Here is a 6,931-nt window from a genome sequence, read left to right on the forward strand (position 1 = left end):
ATTGCATCAAATAGTAATTTTAATATAAAAATCTATAAATTATCTAATTTTATAATACTCAAATTTAAAAAAATATTTACAAATATTTAAATCTATAGTCCAAGTAACGATCTCTCAATGATAGTTTAAAAGTTTAGGTAAACTTAAGAAATATCATTATAATTACATATATATATTTATTTATTTGGATGAATAAATTGGTGACCTACAGCTTCAACTCAAGATATTCTCTTATAAAAGGTAAGGAATAAAGGTAGTCTAATTATTGCCATTTTCTTTTTAATCTCAGTTATCACCAAATGGTTTTCCTAAATAATACCAATTTAAACGAAAAGTAATAAAATATTATAGAAAAAAATTAATAAATATAGAAAGGTAGTAAGAGTTTAAATCATTTTATTTTGAAAAATAATTACATTTTTACTTAAAACTACTCCTTTTTCACTTTAAAAATAAAAGAAAATTTTAATATTCTTAAAAGTTTTCACCCACCGTGGGTTGTACCAATTCTAACATAGCTGGGAAAGGGGATATTTTGTTGATATACTTACCATGACATAAATGTGTTTGACAGAGTCCAAGTCAAAATAGGTCAGTAGAGACAAGTGGATTATTAGCTCTTTAATACATCAATTTCATAGGTCTCATTCATACATCATAATCAGATTGCTCTCAGTCTGAAGTAGCATCTTAGTTTCGACCCAAAAAGAAAGTATACATGATATTTTTATTCTTATATTTGGAAATAACATTTACATATTCAAATATGCATGTTCAAATGTTGATGTATCATAGCTACGTTTTGGATGAACCCAAAAGTTTATTTTTGGTTAAATATAAATTATAAAATTTTAAAGAGGATCTTTAGTATTTTAGAATTTTAAAGGGACTAAACTAAAATTTTGTTTTATTTTTTAGGACTAGAGTGCATTTTTACCATTAAGTTAACTTATAATTTAAAAAACTTTAAAGAACTAAAATAATAATTTACCAATTGAGAGGGGAAGGCCCATTCTTGGCTACATTATACGTATAAATGCACATATGATGGTTTGTAACAAAATCCATGTTAGGACGGTTGGACAAAATACGCTAAGGAACAAATAAAAATAAAAATAAAAATAATTATATATACAAATAAAACAAATTCATATAAGTAAATATTTATATAAATATTTATTTTATGTAAAAACACCAGATTTAAATAAAAAATTAAATAAATATTTATATTTATTTAAAACATCATATTTGAAAACAATTAAATAAACAAAGTTTTGGAAAACCAAAAATCGAATACGGGAATTGAGTTTTACTATATGTTGAGGCTTGTTTTCATCGTTTTCTTAAAATAGATTTGGTTGCTCCTATGGTACTTGGAGAAACATTGGTCAACTGTCTCTCATGATACAACAATAAAATAATCGTGACAGTAGCACCTTTGCAGTTCAATAAATTGTTGATCACCTAAATATGAAAACTGTTCAATATGTACTTCCTTAAGCACATCTCAATCATTCCATAATTTTCAATACATTTTAATAATTATATTCTTTCTTAGATTTTTTAAAAAATCTATTATAAAAATTATTTATTAAATATTTTAAATCCTTTCTTTCATATGGTCCTAGTATTTGTTGTTGTTGTTTTTTTTATATAATGCCTAAAACTACTCATAGCTAGAGGTGTTCATGGGCCGGACCGGTTCGGGTCGGGCTCAACTAAAAAATCATGCCCATTTATTGGGTTTGGGCAGGCGGGCCCAAAAATGGGCCTAAAATTTTGCTCAAGCCCGACCAGATAAAAATACTAAAACCCGGCCCGGCTCTACCCTACCAGTATTAATTTTTTATATTATTTTAAAATATATATAATACATCAAAATACTAAAATATCAAAATAAATATTTCCCAACAAATTGAAAATAAATTTTGAAAAATATGTAGACTTAAATAAACACTAAGATAAATGCAATTTAACAAGCAAATGCTTCTAAAATAATAAAAAATTAACAAATGCCTTTAAAATAATAAGAAAATTAACAATAAAATAAATTTTATACAATATCCAAAGAATAACAACAAAATAATAGCAACATAATTGTAAAATGGTAGCAAAATATGGAGAAAACAACAAGAAAATAACATTCAAAAATAAAAAAATATGCAGATTTTTTTTGTCCTTTAGTGAATTCGGGCCGGGCCGAGTCGGGCCCAGGCTAAAAATACCTTACCTGAGGCCTGGCTCATTTTTTTAACGGCCTTATTTTTTTGTCCAAGCCCATTTTTCGGACCTATATTTTTGCCCAAACCCTCTCACATTTCGGGCGGGCCTTCGGGCCAGGCCGGGTAGCCCGGCCCATGCACACCTCTACTCATAGCCCATCGCCGATCATTGAATAAAAGAATAATGCACTTCAGCGCATTCAAACCCATGTCCTTTTGCATTGGCAACAATATTGATACCACCTAAGTTAAGACTCAATCAATAAATTTTCAATTGTTAAATATATATTAATAAAGATAATATTTTCAATGGATATAATAAAGATATCAAATTAATTTTAAACTTTATGTACATAACAAATACAATTATATTAATAAATTTAATAATAAAATTATTAAAATATCAATTATAAAAGCATTACAAAAATGTATAAAACTATTTCTATTTTCCACTTACATAAATCAATCGCTACTTTTATATATAAATATCAATCATAGGTGATAAATACCAATTGAGTAATACCTAGTTTCCACCTTTGCCACAACGGTGTGGTCAATGCCAGTTCTTTACTTTCTTTGTACTTGTTTTAGCTCGTAACTTGTTTATAAAGTTCACATCCTCTTCTATCCATTTATTTTCCATCCATTGTCCAATCATTATCATGTCAGTTCCAATCATTGTTTAGCTGGTTACGTCAATTGAGATTACAGTGTTACATTATAAAATTTTGAATGAAGTAAAATTATTTATTTAATCACAATATTTTTATATACCAAAAGAAAAACTATAGTATTTTTCATTAATTTTATGCTTATTACTGCTTAAATATAAAGTGTTTGAAATAATAAATGTTTTGCAAGGAATTACCAAATTATGAGATCATCAAAATATTTATTCATTAGATGTTATTGATATAATTTTTAAGCAATGCATACTATTTTGCTCTTGCTTTCGAAGGAAGCAATCGATTCCACAATTGAAGTTTTGGATAAACATGGTGGTGTATGTTAAAGAACAAGTTTATTGAACATGGTGTGATCACTGACTGATGCGTGAACACCATTGTGTTTTGATAAGTGTCAAATATACGCTGGTTAAGAAGGTAGGCTTTCATATTGTTTTCGTATTTTTTTTTTGTTAGCTTAAATATGAACAAAAACTCATGATGAATTGTTTTATGGTGTTTTAGGTACTTTTCCTGTTGAAAATGCCAAAATTTTGAAATATTATAACTTTGTTTGGCTTCCTCATTATGGGCATTTTTATACTTTCGGTTAGAAATTTTATTTTTGGGTCGAAATTAAATTATATATTTTTATGATGGTAAAAATTTAATTTTATCATTTTAATAGTCTATATTTTTATAATTTTAAAGGATTAAATTAAAATATTATCATTTTTTTGGAAGGTCGAAGTGTAATTTTATATTACTAATTTAAAATTTTATAAATTATAAAAAACCTAAATAGAAAATTTTTCATTTTAAGGAGACCAGAGCCCCTGCCAGCCTTCCTGGATCCGCCCCTAGCATCTCTAACTCAGGCTTTTAATCCTAACTTCACACGAATTAAATTATATTAGTTTAAATCAAGAGATAATCATTTTCCTCAGCATTCATTCATGGATAAGATCTAGATCAAAACTATGGAGCCTTAAGGGCGATATGTCTTTGCTTGGGTGGCAAGCTTCTTATTCCCCTTATAGTGACCATTTTGATTGCCCTATTGGGTCAATTTCAACCCATATATATATATTTTGAACTCTCAATTAATTTTAATTAAAAATTAAAATTAATTATTCAATTAAATAATTTATAGAAGTCCTATTTTGATGCCGATGCTTCTATTATATTAGAAAATATGTATAATTTTATTTAATTATTATTTATTCCTTCCAAATAATCAAATAATGTCTATCTCTTAACTTTGGTTCCAACTTGTGAACACACAATGGAAACACATATACTAAATGATAAATCTAGCTAGATAAAACCTAATTTAAACGTAAAGTACATATTGGACTCATAAAATTTTAGAATTAAAGCCCCCATGTCAGTTTAGACTTGATCAAATGCTTCATAATTTGTAATTCTTGACTTGGACTTGTACAAAATTTTCAACTCAAACACGCTTCAGTAATTTAACCATAGCCTACAAAGATCCAAATGACATGGATCGTAGTGTGCCGGAAAGTTAAGAGTAAATGACAGCTCTACAAATTGCAACAGAACTTCATTACCGATTCCGCTGTGATCAAAGACGTAAATGTATTGACATTTAGCTGATTTTCTAGCCAAATTGGAAATCTCAAGTTATGTGGTTTTACCACCGTTCATGCTTGCACCATCTCCTCTTTTATTGAAAAGATTCTTGCTCAAATCTAAATAAAACTAAGAGGAAGATAGTTGAAAAATCCAACTCAAATTAGTTTGCGAAACCATCCTTTTCAATGAGAGTTAAGTTTATTAGTGTTCAAACAAGAAGCAGTCTCAAACACTCTTTGTTAACATACATTGTCATCTATGAAATTTTCCAAACACATGTTAAGAACTTCGAATGTCATGCAAGTGCTCCATTTCCTCAAGTAACAATTTAGGAACAAGTGTTGTGTTGTATTGTTAAATTTATAGCATGCAATATTAAATGTATCCAATACAACAAGCATGATATCTCTAACTCTTTTAATTTTAGGCAACCTATCACAAAATCTATAGTATTATTGTTTTTTCTCCGCCAAAAGTAGATTTTATTCAATTAAGTTCAAGAGTTATGAAACTTTGAACCAAAAAAGCTGCAACCATACAGTCACACCAGTTCATACCAAAATCAGATTGAAAAACACCTAATGCTTAAAAAACTTAAAACACTTGAAAATACAGCTAGAAAAGCAACACCAAAATAAAAACCAACAAAAAAACCAATATCCTATCCACAACAGAAAGCAAAGATTCTCAACACCTAAACCGGCATCCACCATATGAAAGTAGACCAACAACCAATCCCTTTCAAAAACATCAATATTCCCTAAAGCCTTGATTCAACACCTTAACAGAACCATAACCATGAATAGGAGAACCCTCCTCCCAGAATCAAAAACCACTAGATGCATACACCATTTATATGTCTAACCATTGTTCCACACCCAAATCAAAATCAACAACTTTAAAACTCGTCATACAAACTAAGGAGGTGAACGTTTCAAATCTAAAATTTTACTAGAGTAAACCCATTTGATCACCATTATGTCCCTCACTGACAAGTAATTTTTCCATTAAACATTTTTTTTAAAACTAATAAAACATTCTAAATCTTCGTATCAAATTTAAAGAGTACAAATTATTAATATCAAGAAGTAGACATTAAAAGTATTGAATATAATAACAAGATATATTGTACTCTGAAACTAAGTAAAATAAATATGCATGCACCAATCAGAAACAGGCCACAAAGTAAGAGATCAAGTTTGAAAGAAAATTCTTTGGGTTTCGTATAGTCCCACCATTGACCCAGTAATCGATGTCTTAAACACATCATTGTTGAAGCAACAGTTCATAATTTAAAGGTGAAAATGATGGTAGTTGCTTTGTGGGACAGGGGGGGAATTATGGAAAATCGATTGTAGCTCTCGTAAATTATAGTCATTCGACTAGTCATATATACCATCTCAATCTTAATAACCAATACCAATTATACCCCATAAATAACAAATATTTTATCTTGGCTGCCTCCAAATCAATCCTTTTCAATTCAAAATTCAGCAATTATATTGCATTGGGGGACAGTTTTTATTTATTGGTATAGATTAGGAGTTGAAGTTTGCCATTTTGGTAACATATAGTAAATATCTTATAGTAAAATAATATATGAATGATTGAGTTTCCTATTATTCTATTATTGCTATGAAGGTAAAACAAATTCGTCTTAATTTCTTTTTCTTTTATTTTGAAATTAAATTAATTAGGATATATATATATTTATTTACTTATTCACCTAATCACAAAATACGTGGTTCAATAATTAATCCGGGAATTTCTATTTGTGGTGACGTATACTGTTAAATTCTTTTGCAAACATGTAACGAAATAAATATATTGATGGCAACCGTTTGTGATTATAAAGGAAGGCCAATTATTAGGAAACAATGTTTATTATTAGATGAGGAATCAACATGACCAATTTTTGGGAAAATTTTTTAATTTGATAATTATTTTTACATTGAGATATATTTTTTTTTTGTCTAAACAAGTGTTAAAATACTAGAAAAATCATTCATATTATTAATCACTTAATGTACTGAACTTATGCTTAATAATTAACTAACTTCCTAACAGTAAAAACTAATTAGTTACATGCTAACTAACTAGCTAGCTAATCCTTTTAACACTCCTCCTCAAGTTGGAGAATGATATACATCTTTCATTCCCAACTTGCTGACAAGATGATCATGTTGAGCCAGACCTAAACCCTTGGTTAAAATGTCTGCTTGTTGATCTTTAGTTGAAGCATGAAACGTCTGCACAACATCTTTTTTGTATCTTTTCACGCACAAAATGACAATCGATCTTGATGTGTTTCATTCTTTCACGAAACACTGGGTTAGCAAAGAATCGCAACGCCACCGACTATCAAAAACAAATACACAGAATCTCGTGCTTGATTCCAAGCTCTTCAATCAACCCTTTAAGCCATACCAGTTCAGCAACGGTGGA

The sequence above is a fragment of the Gossypium arboreum genome, chromosome 4 (genome assembly GCF_025698485.1).
Source record: "Gossypium arboreum isolate Shixiya-1 chromosome 4, ASM2569848v2, whole genome shotgun sequence".
Taxonomy (NCBI): Eukaryota; Viridiplantae; Streptophyta; class Magnoliopsida; order Malvales; family Malvaceae; genus Gossypium; species Gossypium arboreum.